Raw genomic sequence first — 16,654 nt, 5'->3', positions numbered from 1 at the left:
TACCTGCCTCCTCTACACTCTAACCACTAGGCTACCTGCCCCTCTACACTCTAACCACTAGGCTACCTGCCTCCTCTACACTCTAACCACTAGGCTACCTGCCTCCTCTACACTCTAACCACTAGGCTACCTGCCTCCTCTCCACTCTAACCACTAGGCTACCTGCCTCCTCTCCACTCTAACCACTAGGCTACCTGCCTCCTCTACACTCTAACCACTAGGCTACCTGCCTCCTCTACACTCTAACCACTAGGCTACCTGCCTCCTCTACACTCTAACCACTAGGCTACCTGCCTCCTCTACACTCTAACCACTAGGCTACCTGCCTCCTCTACACTCTAACCACTAGGCTACCTACCTCCTCTACACTCTAACCACTAGGCTACCTGCCTCCTCTACACTCTAACCACTAGGCTACCTGCCTCCTCTACACCAACCACTAGGCTACCTGCCTCCTCTACACTAACCACTAGGCTACCTGCCTCCTCTACACCAACCACTAGGCTACCTGCCTCCTCTACACTCTAGCCACTAGGCTACCTGCCTCCTCTACACTCTAGCCACTAGGCTACCCGCCTCCTGCCACTGTCCGTATTTAGAATACACAGATTAAATGCTCAACACCTGGTCCTTTTTATTTACAAACATTAAACAGTTTAGAGGGTAAATTCCTTTTAAACGAGGCCCCTTTATACATCAGTGAGTCATTACAACAAGCCTCCCTGCTTCCAACCGCAGAGTTTCAGTGACGTGACCATAAACATGTGAGAAGTCCTTTTTCTAACACTCGTTTGAGCTACTAATATTTTAGTCATCTCAAAAAATGAAAAATACAAAAATAAATCTTAACATATTTCAACAAACAAAAGAATACAATCTAACTATTTAAGAAAAAACTCATTTACTTCATCAACAAGAAAAAACAATAGAGAAGTATCTCCAATACAACACATTTATTAGATTCATTTAATAGAGCCTCATTTATCAATTTACTTCATCAACAAGAAAAAAACAAATCCCAAGTACAACTGTGATTTAAAACTCCCTTATAGCTCTTAACTACACGTGTCCAGCTATTGTTGTGGATAGCCATCGATTGCATATTAAAAGCTACGGACAAGTAGAGTAGTTAATTAACTAGGAAGAACGCCAAAACTACATCTTAGTCAGAGACATAAGGTATGTGGACATGTACAGTAGTTAATTATCTAGGAAGAACAACAAAACTGCATCTTAGTCAGAGACATAGGGTATGTGGACATGTATAGTAGTTAATTATCTAGGAAGAACACCAAAACTGAATCTTTGAGACATGTCCCAAACTGCCCCCTATTCCCTACATAATGCACTACTTTTGACCAGAGCCCTATGGGTAGTAGTGCACTATGTAGGGAACAGGAAGCCATTTGAGTCACAAGCCAATAGTATAAATCGGTACATTGTTCCCTAAAAGAAAGGTCAACCAGCTCTAAATACGTGGTCAACACGAGGTCATAGTCAAGATCTCCACCGTCGTGTTCGAGGTTGATGTCGTCGTCGTCGTCTCTTCCTCAATCTGCTGCAATGCATTCTGGTCACAGGGAGGTGGCAAGGTGGGCTGAAAGGTTGATAAGAGAACATCTGATTATGTCTGATCTAATAAAAACATCTGATGTAGTAATGACACATCATCTAATTACAGAGTACATGTACAGGACTTCCAAAATGGCAGGCCCACCTTCTCTAAATAGACATTCATGTCAGGTATGTTCTCAATACATGGGGGGTACATGGGGGGCTTCTTATCGGACTCCATTAGGTTCTGTAGAAATGACTTACACTTGAGTCGGATGTAGCAGGGGTCACAGTAAGGCTTCCCATTGCTGATTTTGATCTGGGCTCTGACCTCTGACCCTCCTCAATCGGCACCTGCAGTCCACACACTGAGGGAGAGGAGAAGATGGACTGAATCGGGAAAATCAACTAAAACACTGATTAGCATCATTCAACCAGTGATTACCAGCCCTACCACCGCAGGAGGAGAGAGTTAGCATTACCAGCCCTACCACCGTGGAGGAGAGGTTAGCATTACCAGCCCTACCACCGTGGAGGAGAGAGTTAGCATTACCAGCCCTACCACCGTGGAGGAGAGTTAGCATTAGCAGCCCTACGACCGTGGAGAGAGAGAGTTAGCATTACCAGCCCTACCACCGTGGAGAGAGAGTTAGCATTACCAGCCCTACCACCGCGGGAGGAGAGAGTTAGCATTACCAGCCCTACCACCATGGAGAGAGAGTTAGCATTACCAGCCCTACCACCGTGGAGGAGAGAGTTAGCATTACCAGCCCTACCACCGTGGAGAGAGAGAGTTAGCATTACCAGCCCTACCACCGTGGAGAGAGAGTTAGCATTACCAGCCCTACCACCGTGGAGGAGAGAGTTAGCATTACCAGCCCTACCACCGTGGAGAGAGAGTTAGCATTACCAGCCCTACCACCATGGAGAGAGAGTTAGCATTACCAGCCCTACCACCGTGGAGAGAGAGAGTTAGCATTACCAGCCCTACCACCGTGGAGAGAGAGAGTTAGCATTACCAGCCCTACCACCATGTGGAGAGAGAGAGTTAGCATTACCACCGCGGGAGGAGAGAGAGTTAGCATTACCAGCCCTACCACCATGTGGAGAGAGAGTTAGCATTACCACCGCGGGAGGAGCGAGTTAGCATTACCAGCCCTACCACCGCAGGAGGAGAGAGTTAGCATTACCACCGCGGGAGGAGAGAGTTAGCATTACCAGCCCTACCACCGTGGAGAGAGAGAGAGTTAGCATTACCAGCCCTACCACCATGTGGAGAGAGAGAGTTAGCATTACCAGCCCTACCACCGTGGAGAGAGAGAGTTAGCATTACCACTGCGGGAGGAGCGAGTTAGCATTACCAGCCCTACCACCGTGGAGAGAGTTAGCATTACCAGCCCTACCACCATGTGGAGAGAGAGAGTTAGCATTACCAGCCCTACCACCGTGGGAGGAGAGAGAGAGTTAGCATTACCAGCCCTACCACCATGTGGAGAGAGAGAGCATTATCAGCCCTACCACCATGTGGAGAGAGAGTTAGCATTATCAGCCCTACCACCGCGGGAGGAGCGAGTTAGCATTACCAGCCCTACCACCGCGGGAGGAGCGAGTTAGCATTACCACCGCGGGAGGAGAGAGAGTTAGCATTACCAGCCCTACCACCATGTGGAGAGAGAGAGTTAGCATTACCACCGCGGGAGGAGCCGGTTAGCATTACCAGCCCTACCACCGCGGGAGGAGAGAGTTAGCATTACCACCGCGGGAGGAGAGAGTTAGCATTACCAGCCCTACCACCGTGGAGAGAGAGAGAGAGTTAGCATTACCAGCCCTACCACCATGTGGAGAGAGAGAGTTAGCATTACCAGCCCTACCACCGCGGGAGGAGCGAGTTAGCATTACCAGCCCTACCACAGCGGGAGGAGAGAGAGTTAGCATTACCAGACCTACCACCGCGGGGAGAGAGAGAGTTAGCATTACCACCGCGGGAGGAGAGAGAGTTAGCATTACCAGCCCTACCACCATGTGGAGAGAGAGAGTTAGCATTACCAGCCCTACCACCGTGGGAGGAGCGAGTTAGCATTACCACCGCGGGAGGAGAGAGAGTTAGCATTACCAGCCCTACCACCATGTGGAGAGAGAGAGTTAGCATTACCAGCCCTACCACCGCGGGAGGAGCGAGTTAGCATTACCAGCCCTACCACTGCGGGAGGAGAGAGAGTTAGCATTACCAGCCCTACCACCGCGGGAGGAGCGAGAGTTAGCATTACCACCACGGGAGGAGAGAGAGTTAGCATTACCAGCCCTACCACCATGTGGAGAGAGAGAGTTAGCATTACCAGCCCTACCACCGCGGGAGGAGCGAGTTAGCATTACCAGCCCTACCACCGCGGGAGGAGAGAGAGTTAGCATTACCAGCCCTACCACCGCGGGAGGAGCGAGAGTTAGCATTACCACCGCGGGAGGAGAGAGAGTTAGCATTACCAGCCCTACCACCATGTGGAGAGAGCGAGTAAGCATTAACACCGCGGGAGGAGAGAGAGTTAGCATTACCAGCCCTACCACCGTGGAGAGAGAGAGTTAGCATTACCAGCCCTACCACCATGTGGAGAGAGAGTTAGCATTACCACCGCGGGAGGAGCGAGTTAGCATTACCAGCCCTACCACCGTGGGAGGAGAGAGAGTTAGCATTACCACCGCGGGAGGAGAGAGAGTTAGCATTACCAGCCCTACCACCGCGGGAGAGAGAGTTAGCATTACCACCGCGGGAGGAGAGAGAGTTAGCATTACCAGCCCGACCACCATGTGGAGAGAGCGAGTAAGCATTAACACCGCGGGAGGAGAGAGAGTTAGCATTACCAGCCCTACCACCGTGGAGAGAGAGAGAGTTAGCATTACCAGCCCTACCACCGTGGAGAGAGAGTTAGCATTACCAGCCCTACCACCATGTGGAGAGAGAGAGTTAGCATTACCAGCCCTACCACCGCAGGAGGAGCGAGTTAGCATTACCAGCCCTACCACCGCGGGAGGAGAGAGAGTTGGCATTACCAGCCCTACCACCATGTGGAGAGAGAGAGTTAGCATTATCAGCCCTACCACCATGTGGAGAGAGAGAGTTAGCATTACCAGCCCTACCACCATGTGGAGAGAGAGAGTTAGCATTACCAGCCCTACCACCGTGGGGAGAGAGAGAGAGTTAGCATTACCAGCCCTACCACCATGTGGAGAGAGAGAGAGTTAGCATTACCAGCCCTACCACCGTGGAGAGAGAGAGTTAGCATTACCAGCCCTACCACCATGTGGAGAGAGAGAGTTAGCATTACCAGCCCTACCACCATGTGGAGAGAGAGAGTTAGCATTACCAGCCCTACCACCATGTGGAGAGAGAGAGTTAGCATTATCAGCCCTACCACCGTGGAGAGAGAGAGTTAGCATTACCAGCCCTACCACCATGTGGAGAGAGAGAGTTAGCATTACCAGCCCTACCACCGCAGGAGGAGCGAGTTAGCATTACCAGCCCTACCACCGCGGGAGGAGAGAGTTAGCATTACACCGCGGGAGGAGAGAGAGTTAGCATTACCAGCCCTACCACCATGTGGAGAGAGCGAGTAAGCATTAACACCGCGGGAGGAGAGAGAGTTAGCATTACCAGCCCTACCACCGTGGAGAGAGAGAGTTAGCATTACCAGCCCTACCACCGTGGAGAGAGAGAGAGTTAGCATTACCAGCCCTACCACCGTGGAGAGAGAGTTAGCATTACCAGCCCTACCACCATGTGGAGAGAGAGAGTTAGCATTACCAGCCCTACCACCGCAGGAGGAGCGAGTTAGCATTACCAGCCCTACCACCGCGGAGAGAGAGAGTTGGCATTACCAGCCCTACCACCATGTGGAGAGAGAGAGTTAGCATTATCAGCCCTACCACCGTGGAGAGAGAGAGAGAGAGTTAGCATTACCAGCCCTACCACCGTGGATAGAGAGAGAGTTAGCATTACCAGCCCTACCATCATGTGGAGAGAGAGAGAGTTAGCATTACCAGCCCTACCACCGTGTGGGAGGAGAGAGAGTTAGCATTACTAGAGAGTTAAGAGGGTGAGGCAGGGAGAAACCAAGGAAAACCCCAAAGAAAGGTGACACCTCATGGATTCCTGTCAGACGTCAAGAACCCGCCATTCAGTTAGAACAGACAGTGAGCAGGTGAAGCCAGTCAGTCAGCTACAGAGCCCAGGTGAAGCCAGTCAGTCAGCTACAGAGCCCAGGTGAAGCCAGCCAGTCAGTCAGCTACAGAGCCCAGGTGAAGCCAGCCAGTCAGTCAGCTACAGAGCCCAGGTGAAGCCAGCCAGTCAGTCAGCTACAGAGCCCAGGTGAAGCCAGCCAGTCAGTCAGCTACAGAGCCCAGGTGAAGCCAGCCAGTCAGTCAGCTACAGAGCCCAGGTGAAGCCAGCCAGTCAGCTACAGAGCCCAGGTGAAGCCAGCCAGTCAGTCAGCTACAGAGCCCAGGTGAAGCCAGCCAGTCAGTCAGCTACAGAGCCCAGGTGAAGCCAGCCAGTCAGTCAGCTACAGAGCCCAGGTGAAGCCAGCCAGTCAGCCAGTTACAGAGCCCAGGTGAAGCCAGCCAGTCAGCCAGTTACAGAGCCCAGGTGAAGCCAGCCAGTCAGCCAGCTACAGAGCCCAGGTGAAGCCAGCCAGTCAGTCAGCTACAGAGCCCAGGTGAAGCCAGTCAGTCAGTCAGCTACAGAGCCCAGGTGAAGTCAGCCAGTCAGTCAGCTACAGAGCCCAGGTGAAGCCAGTCAGTCAGTCAGCTACAGAGCCCAGGTGAAGCCAGCCAGTCAGTCAGCTACAGAGCCCAGGTGAAGCCAGTCAGTCAGTCAGCTACAGAGCCCAGGTGAAGCCAGTCAGTCAGTCAGCTACAGAGCCCAGGTGAAGTCAGCCAGTCAGTCAGCTACAGAGCCCAGGTGAAGCCAGTCAGTCAGTCAGCTACAGAGCCCAGGTGAAGCCAGTCAGTCAGTCAGCTACAGAGCCCAGGTGAAGCCAGTCAGTCAGTCAGCTACAGAGCCCAGGTGAAGCCAGTCAGTCAGTCAGCTACAGAGCCCAGGTGAAGCCAGTCAGTCAGTCAGCTACAGAGCCCAGGTGAAGCCAGTCAGTCAGTCAGCTACAGAGCCCAGGTGAAGCCAGTCAGTCAGTCAGCTACAGAGCCCAGGTGAAGCCAGTCAGTCAGTCAGCTACAGAGCCCAGGTGAAGCCAGTCAGTCAGTCAGCTACAGAGCCCAGGTGAAGCCAGTCAGTCAGTCAGCTACAGAGCCCAGGTGAAGCCAGTCAGTCAGTCAGCTACAGAGCCCAGGTGAAGCCAGTCAGTCAGTCAGCTACAGAGCCCAGGTGAAGCCAGTCAGTCAGTCAGCTACAGAGCCCAGGTGAAGCCAGTCAGTCAGTCAGCTACAGAGCCCATTAGCTCATGCTGTGAAGGGTGATTGAGTGTGCTGACAGGTTTTGTAGAGGACCTCTCCTCCAACCAGGTGAATGGAGGTCCAGACCAGACTCACCTGAAAACAGGCCAGATGGAAGCAGAGGTTCAGGGTCTCAATGACCATGGCAGCCCCTCTGCCCATAGGACACACACACACTGAACACACCTGACGAGAAGTCAGCACTCTGGAGGGAGAGAGGGAACACACGGGATGAGAGGGGATCAGAGGGATCAGACCGATCCACAAGGTCTGGGGGTAAGATGAGAGGGGATGACTGACTGATCCACAAGGTCTGGGGGTAAGATGAGAGGGGATGACTGACTGATCCACAAGGTCTGGGGGTAAGATGAGAGGGGATGACTGACTGATCCACAAGGTCTGGGGTAAGATGAGAGGGGATGACTGACTGATCCACAAGGTCTGGGGGTAAGATGAGAGGGGGATCAGACTGATCCACAAGGTCTGGGGGTAAGATGAGAGGGGGATCAGACTGATCCACAAGGTCTGGGGGTAAGATGAGAGGGGGATCAGACTGATCCACAAGGTCTGGGGTAAGATGAGAGGGGATCAGACTGATCCACAAGGTCTGGGGGTAAGATGAGAGGGGATGACTGACTGATCCACAAGGTCTGGGGGTAAGATGAGAGGGGGATCAGACTGATCCACAAGGTCTGGGGGTAAGATGAGAGGGGGGATGACTGACTGATCCACAAGGTCTGGGGGTAAGATGAGAGGGGACCAGACTGATCCACAAGGTCTGGGGGTAAGATGAGAGGGGATCAGACTGATCCACAAGGTCTGGGGGTAAGATGAGAGGGGGATCAGACTGATCCACAAGGTCTGGGGGTAAGATGAGAGGGGATGACTGACTGATCCACAAGGTCTGGGGTAAGATGAGAGGGGGATGACTGACTGATCCACAAGGTCTGGGGTAAGATGAGAGGGGATCAGACTGATCCACAAGGTCTGGGGGTAAGATGAGGGGGATGACTGACTGATCCACAAGGTCTGGGGGTAAGATGAGAGGGGATGACTGACTGATCCACAAGGTCTGGGGTAAGATGAGAGGGGATGACTGACTGATCCACAAGGTCTGGGGGTAAGATGAGAGGGGATGACTGACTGATCCACAAGGTCTGGGGTTAAGATGAGAGGGGGATCAGACTGATCCACAAGGTCTGGGGGTAAGATGAGAGGGGGATGACTGACTGATCCACAAGGTCTGGGGGTAAGATGAGAGGGGATGACTGACTGATCCACAAGGTCTGGGGTAAGATGAGAGGGGGATCAGACTGATCCACAAGGTCTGGGGGTAAGATGAGAGGGGGATCAGACTGATCCACAAGGTCTGGGGGTAAGATGAGAGGGGATGACTGACTGATCCACAAGGTCTGGGGGTAAGATGAGAGGGGGATGACTGACTGATCCACAAGGTCTGGGGGTAAGATGAGAGGGGGATCAGACTGATCCACAAGGTCTGGGGTAAGATGAGAGGGGATCAGACTGATCCACAAGGTCTGGGGGTAAGATGAGGGGGGGATCAGAGGGACCAGACTGATCCACAAGGTCTGGGGGTAAGATGAGAGGGGGATCAGACTGATCCACAAGGTCTGGGGTAAGATGAGAGGGGATGACTGACTGATCCACAAGGTCTGGGGTAAGATGAGAGGGGATATCAGACTGATCCACAAGGTCTGGGGGTAAGATGAGGGGGATCAGACTGATCCACAAGGTCTGGGGGTAAGATGAGAGGGGATCAGACTGATCCACAAGGTCTGGGGGTAAGATGAGGGGGATCAGAGGGACCAGACTGATCCACAAGGTCTGGGGGTAAGATGAGAGGGGATCAGACTGATCCACAAGGTCTGGGGGTAAGATGAGAGGGGGACCAGACTGATCCACAAGGTCTGGGGATAAGATGAGAGGGGGATCAGACTGATCCACAAGGTCTAGGGGTAAGATGAGAGGGGATCAGACTGATCCACAAGGTCTAGGGGTAAGATGAGAGGGGATCAGACTGATCCACAAGGTCTGGGGTAAGATGAGAGGGGATCAGACTGATCCACAAGGTCTGGGGGTAAGATGAGAGGGGGATCAGACTGATCCACAAGGTCTGGGGTAAGATGAGAGGGGATCAGACTGATCCACAAGGTCTGGGGGTAAGATGAGAGGGGGACGACTGACTGATCCACAAGGTCTGGGGTAAGATGAGAGGGGGATCAGACTGATCCACAAGGTCTGGGGGAACACCCATTGAATGCCTTGGTATACGGCTGGACGATGAGTTTCAAGTTCACCACGAAGATAAAAACTGAAATTGGCTTTTTTTATTTTCACAAAGTCCCTTGTATTATGATGACTTATTGTATTTGCATGAAGCCTGTTCTGTTCCAGAGACTGTTTATCATGCATTCATCCTCGTTACCAATGCTCTCATTCTCCTCTCAGGGATCAGACTGTATGAGGAGACGAAAGCACTGAAACTCAAAGATGGTGGATTTGGAAAGTGTTCACACCCCCCTCGACTTCATCCACATTCTGTTACATTACAGCCTGCCAACATGATTTCTTCCTCAATCTAATCACAAGACCCCATAGTGACATCACAAGACCCCATAGTGACATCACAAGACCCCATAGTGACAAAGGGAACACAAGTTTTTAGACACTTTACGAACACAGAAACACCTTATTTACAGAAGTATTCAGACAATTTGCTATGAGACTTGAAATTGATCTCAGGTGCATCCTGTTTCTATTGATCATCCTAAAGATCTGTCTACAAGTTGATTGGAAGTTCACCTGTGATAAATTAAATAGATTGGACATGATTTGGAAAGACACCGGTCTATAAGGTCAGAGCAAAAATCAAGCCATGAGGTCAAAGGAATTGTCCGTAGAGCTCCGGGACAGGATTGTGTCGAGGCACAGATCTGGGGAAGGGTACCCACAAATTCTGCAGCATTGAAGGTCCCCAAGAACACAGCGGCCTCCATCATTCTTAAATGGAAGAAGTTTGGAACCACCAAGACTCTTCCAAGAGCTGGGCGCCCGGCCAAATTGAGCAATCGGGGAGAAGGGCCTTGGTCAGGAGGTGACCAAGAACCAGATGGTCAATCTGACAGAGCTCCAGAGTTCCTCTGTGGAAATGGTTGTCCTTCTGGAAGGTTCTCCCATCTCTGCAGCACTCCACCAATCAGGCCTCTATGGTAGAATGGCCAGACAGAAGCCACTCCTCAGTGAAAGGCCTGCTTGGAGTTTGCCAAAAGGCACCTAAAGGACTCTGACCATGAGAAACAAGATTCTCTGGTCTGATGAAACCAAGATTGAACTATTTGGCCTGAATGCCAAGCATCACATCTGTAGGAAACCTGGCACCGTCCCTACAGTGAAGCTTGGTGGTGGCAGCATCACATCTGTAGGAAACCTGGCACCGTCCCTACAGTGAAGCTTGGTGGTGGCAGCATCACATCTGTAGGAAACCTGGCACCGTCCCTACGGCGAAGCTTGGTGGTGGCAGCATCACGTCCGTAGGAAACCTGGCACCGTCCCTACAGTGAAGCATTGGTGGTGGCAGCATCACGTCCGTAGGAAACCTGGCACCGTCCCTACGGCGAAGCTTGGTGGTGGCAGCATCACGTCCATAGGAAACCTGGCACCGTCCCTACAGTGAAGCTTGGTGGTGGCAGCATCACGTCCGTAGGAAACCTGGCACCGTCCCTACGGTGAAGCTTGGTGGTGGTAGCATCACGTCCGTAGGAAACCTGGCACCGTCCCTACAGTGAAGCATTGGTGGTGGTAGCATCACGTCCGTAGGAAACCTGGCACAGTCCCTACGGCGAAGCATTGGTGGTGGCAGCATCACGTCCGTAGGAAACCTGGCACCGTCCCTACAGTGAAGCATTGGTGGTGGCAGCATCACGTCCGTAGGAAACCTGGCACCGTCCCTACAGTGAAGCTTGGTGGTGGTAGCATCACGTCCGTAGGAAACCTGGCACCGTCCCTACAGTGAAGCATTGGTGGTGGCAGCATCACGTCCGTAGGAAACCTGGCACCGTCCCTACAGTGAAGCATTGGTGGTGGCAGCATCACGTCCGTAGGAAACCTGGCACCGTCCCTACAGTGAAGCTTGGTGGTGGCAGCATCATGTCTGGAGGAAACCTGGCACCGTCCCAAAGATGCGAACAATGCTTGATGGTGGCAGCATCACGTCCGTAGGAAATGGCACAGTCCCTACGGCGAAGCTTGGTGGTGGCAGCATCACGTCCGTAGGAAACCTGGCACCGTCCCCACGGCGTTAAGCTTGGTGGTGGCAGCATCACGTCCGTAGGAAACCTGGCACCGTCCCTATGGCGTATTGTGATGCATTGGTGGCAGTCATCACGGGGTAGGAAACCTGGCACCGTCCCTACAGTGAAGCATTGGTGGTGGCAGCATCACGTCCGTAGGGAAACCTGGCACCGTCCCTACGGTGAAGCTTGGTGGTGGCAGCATCACGTCGGTAGGAAACCTGGCACCGTCCCTGGTGCTGCTGTGACGGCGAAGCGTGGTGGTGGTAGCATCACGTCCGTAGGAAACCTGGCACCGTCCCTACGGCGAAGCTTGGTGGAGGCAGCATCACGTCCGTAGGAAACCTGGCACCGTCCCTACGGCGAAGCTGTGGTGGTGGCAGCATCACGTCGGTAGGAAACCTGGCACCGTCCCTACGGCGAAGCTTGGTGGTGGTAGCATCACGTCCGTAAAGAAACCTGGCACCGTCCCTACAGTGAAGCATTGGTGGTGGCAGCATCATGCTGAGGGGATGTTTTTCAACGGCAGGGACTAGGGAGACCAGTCTGGATCGAGGGAAAGATGAACGGAGCGAAGTGCTCAGGACCTCTGACTGTAGTTAAAGTTCACACAGCCAAGACAACACAGCAGTGGCTTCGGGACAGCTCTCTCGTCATACCCAAGAAGACTTGAGGCTGTAATCGCTGCCAAAGATGCCTTCAACAATGTCCTGATTAAAGGGTCTGAATACTTAGGTAAATGTGTAATCTTTAATAAACGTTCAAAATTTTTTTGTCATTATGGGGTATTGTGATGTCATTATGGGGTCTTGTGATGTCATTATGGGGTCTTGTGATGTCATTATGGGGTCTTGTGATGTCATTATGGGGTCTTGTGATGTCATTATGGGGTCTTGTGATGTCATTATGGGGTATTGTGTGTAGATTGATGAGGGGGAAAAAAACGATTTCATCCATTTTTGAACAAGGCTGTAATGTAACAAAGTCAAGGGCTCTGAACGCTTTCAAAATGCACTGTACATTTTAAACATACAACACAAGTCCTGATTGGTCCATTACCGGTGGTGCTGCTGTGAGACGGGTCGTGATTCGCCGGTGGCGGGTTCCTCTCCGGTGTTGGGCGGGGGGGAAGATGTGCTGAAGGGGCGGGGCCAGGTAGGGCTGTGCTTCTGGGTCCCGTGGGTGACCCCCAGGGCCACACCCATGCTGTGCCGGGAGGAGGGGGGCGGTACCTCCGGTTAATGGGAGAAACCCAGGGAGGAGGTGGGGGCGTTGGGGTTAGAGAGCAGGGTGGTGGAAGAGGGAAGGTTGTCCAGAGAGTCGTACCTGTCGAGAAGACAGATGGAGAGGTCAGATAAGAGGTCACGTAGAGAGAGGAACGGTCCAAATGACCCACCCCTCCCCCCTCCTCATAGGCCCTCGCTGGTTAATGGGTAGACAACCCCCTCCTACCTCCGGTTAATGGGTAGACAACCCCCTCCTACCTCCGGTTAATGGGTAGACAACCCCCTCCTACCTCCGGTTAATGGGTAGACAACCCCCTCCTACCTCCGGTTAATGGGTAGACAACCCCCTCCTACCTCCGGTTAATGGGTAGACAACCCCCTCCTACCTCCGGTTAATGGGTAGACAACCCCTCCTACCTCCGGTTAATGGGTAGACAACCCCTCCTACCTCCGGTTAATGGGTAGACAACCCCTCCTACCTCCGGTTAATGGGTAGACAACCCCCTCCTACCTCCGGTTAATGGGTAGACAACCCCCTCCTACCTCCGGTTAATGGGTAGACAACCCCTCCTACCTCCGGTTAATGGGTAGACAACCCCTCCTACCTCCGGTTAATGGGTAGACAACCCCCTCCTACCTCCGGTTAATGGGTAGACAACCCCTCCTACCTCCGGTTAATGGGTAGACAACCCCCTCCTACCTCCGGTTAATGGGTAGACAACCCCTCCTACCTCCGGTTAATGGGTAGACAACCCCTCCTACCTCCGGTTAATGGGTAGACAACCCCTCCTACCTCCGGTTAATGGGTAGACAACCCCCTCCTACCTCCGGTTAATGGGTAGACAACCCCCTCCTACCTCCGGTTAATGGGTAGACAACCCCCTCCTACCTCCGGTTAATGGGTAGACAACCCCCTCCTACCTCCGGTTAATGGGTAGACAACCCCCTCCTACCTCCGGTTAATGGGTAGACAACCCCTCCTACCTCCTCTGGTTAATGGGTAGACAACCCCCTCCTACCTCCTCAATGGGTAGGCCCTCGCTGGTTAATGTGTTGACAACCCCCTCCTACCTCCTCAGAGGCCCTCGCTGGTTAATGGATAGACAACCCCCCTTCCTACCTCCTCATAGGCCCTCGCTGGTTAATGTGTTGACAACCCCCTCCTACCTCCTCATAGGCCCTCGCTGGTTAATGGGTAGACAACCCCCCTCCTACCTCCGGTTAATGTGTTGACCCCCTCCTACCTCTGGTTAATGTGTTGACCCCCCTCCTACCTCTGGTTAATGTGTTGACCCCCCTCCTACCTCTGGTTAATGTGTTGACCCCCCTCCTACCTCTGGTTAATGTGTTGACCCCCCTCCTACCTCTGGTTAATGTGTTGACCCCCCTCCTACCTCTGGTTAATGTGTTGACCCCCCTCCTACCTCTGGTTAATGTGTTGACCCCCCTCCTACCTCTGGTTAATGTGTTGACCCCCCTCCTACCTCTGGTTAATGTGTTGACCCCCCCTCTGGTTAATGTGTTGACTCCCCTCCTACCTCTGGTTAATGTGTTGACCCCCCCTACCTCTGGTTAATGTGTTGACCCCCCTCCTACCTCTGGTTAATGTGTTGACCCCCCTCCTACCTCTGGTTAATGTGTTGACCCCCCTCCTAATGTGTTGACCCCCCCTCCTACCTCTGGTTAATGTGTTGACCCCCCTCCTACCTCTGGTTAATGTGTTGACCCCCCTCCTACCTCTGGTTAATGTGTTGACCCCCCTCCTACCTCTGGTTAATGTGTTGACCCCCTCCTACCTCTGGTTAATGTGTTGACCCCCCTCCTACCTCTGGTTAATGTGTTGACCCCCCTCCTACCTCTGGTTAATGTGTTGACCCCCTCCTACCTCTGGTTAATGTGTTGACCCCCCCTCTGGTTAATGTGTTGACTCCCCCTCCTACCTCTGGTTAATGTGTTGACCCCCTCCTACCTCTGGTTAATCTGGTTAATGTTGACCCCCCTCCTACCTCTGGTTAATGTGTTGACCCCCCCCTACCTCTGGTTAATGTGTTGACCCCCTCCTACCTCTGGTTAATGTGTTGACCCCCTCCTACCTCTGGTTAATGTGTTGACCCCCCTCCTACCTCTGGTTAATGTGTTGACCCCCCCTACCTCTGGTTAATGTGTTGACTCCCCCTCCTACCTCTGGTTAATGTGTTGACCCCCTCCTACCTCTGGTTAATGTGTTGACCCCCTCCTACCTCTGGTTAATGTGTTGACCCCCCTCCTACCTCTGGTTAATGTGTTGACCCCCCTCTGGTTAATGTGTTGACTCCCCCTCCTACCTCTGGTTAATGTGTTGACCCCCCTCTGGTTAATGTGTTGACTCCCCCTCCTACCTCTGGTTAATGTGTTGACCCCCCTCCTACCTCTGGTTAATGTGTTGACCCCCCTCTGGTTAATGTGTTGACCCCCTCCTCTGGTTAATGTGTTGACCCCCTCTGGTTAATGTGTTGACTCCCCCTCCTACCTCTGGTTAATGTGTTGACCCCCCTCCTACCTCTGGTTAATGTGTTGACCCCCTCCTACCTCTGGTTAATGTGTTGACCCCCTCCTACCTCTGGTTAATGTGTTGACCCCCCTCTGGTTAATGTGTTGACTCCCCTCCTACCTCTGGTTAATGTGTTGACCCCCCTCTGGTTAATGTGTTGACCCCCCCTCCTACCTCTGGTTAATGTGTTGACCCCCCCTCTGGTTAATGTGTTGACTCCCCCTCCTACCTCTGGTTAATGTGTTGACTCCCCCTCCTACCTCTGGTTAATGTGTTGACCCCCCCCTCTGGTTAATGTGTTGACTCCCCCTCCTACCTCTGGTTAATGTGTTGACCCCCCCTCCTACCTCTGGTTAATGTGTTGACCCCCCTCTGGTTAATGTGTTGACCCCCCTCCTCTGGTTAATGTGTTGACCCCCCTCCTCTGGTTAATGTGTTGACCCCCCTCTGGTTAATGTGTTGACCCCCCTCTGGTTAATGTGTTGACCCCCCTCTGGTTAATGTGTTGACCACCCCTCCTACCTCTGGTTAATGTGTTGACCACCCCCTCCTACCTCTGGTTAATGTGTTGACCACCCCCCCCTCCTACCTCCTCAGAGGCCCTCTCCGGTTGGTTGGTTGTTTGTTGTCAGAGGTTGAGCGTTGTCGTATCCAGCTGTTGTCGGTCAGCAGAGCCGTCCTCTTCCTCATCTCGTCCAGGATCTGCTGCCTCTCAGCCTCTACTAACGACATGCCCTGAGGAGGCTTCCTCCTAGCGACCTCCCTGGTAGCGCCTAATAACCAACCAGAAAGCAGAGTCACGACAGTATAACCAATCATAGTTCGTACAGAAACACCAATAAAAAAAGGACAGTCACTTGAGCATTGTCCAATGAGTGAACAATATTATTCCAACGACCGATAGGTGAAAACAAACCCCTCTATCACAACACAGAAAGGTGAGGTGTCATTACCCACCCCCTCCCAGTCTCCCTGGGCCTCAGCTAAATGAGAGGACTGGTTAGAGTCATTACCCACCCACCCTGTCTCCCTGGGCCTCAGCTAAATGAGAGGACTGGTTAGAGTCATTACACCCCCCTCCCCCTCCCCTGGGTTAAATGAGAGGACTGGTTCGAGTCATTACACCCCCCCCTCCCCCTGGGCTAAATGAGAGGACTGGTTCGAGTCATTACACCCCCCCCCCTGGGCTAAATGAGAGGACTGGTTCGAGTCATTACACCCCCTCCCCTGGGCTAAATGAGAGGACTGGTTAGAGTCATTACCCCCCCCTGGGCTTCAGCTACATGAGAGGACTGGTTAGAGTCACACCCCCCCTGGGCCTCAGCTTAATGAGGCCTGGTTAGAGTCACCCCCCCCTGGGCCTCAGCTTAATGAGGCCTGGTTAGAGTCATTACCCACCCTGTCTCCCTGGGCCTCAGCTAAATGAGGCCTGGTTAGATTTGACCAACATGGTGTAAAGTGAATCAACATCAAGGCTGGGTTTGGAATGGGGAACCCACTCATTAAACAGAGGGACAGTCAACAGCAGAGTCTGACCTTTCACCTCCTGTCTGTGGAAACCCTCCAACGATGGGGAGGACTTGGATTTCATCCTG

The 16,654-nt window shown here is 52.8% G+C and overlaps 1 pseudogene; it reads right to left on the bottom strand.

Moving 5' to 3' along the window:
* Window positions 1–1,480: 1,480 nt before the first annotated feature.
* Window positions 1,481–16,654, bottom strand: part of LOC127926000 (LIM domain only protein 7-like) — a 93,006-nt pseudogene continuing 77,832 nt past the window's right edge.

The sequence above is a fragment of the Oncorhynchus keta genome, unplaced genomic scaffold, assembly GCF_023373465.1.
Source record: "Oncorhynchus keta strain PuntledgeMale-10-30-2019 unplaced genomic scaffold, Oket_V2 Un_contig_6587_pilon_pilon, whole genome shotgun sequence".
Taxonomy (NCBI): Eukaryota; Metazoa; Chordata; class Actinopteri; order Salmoniformes; family Salmonidae; genus Oncorhynchus; species Oncorhynchus keta.
Note: the sequence above shows the minus strand (reverse complement) of the source record. Positions and strands in the feature narration are given on the sequence as shown.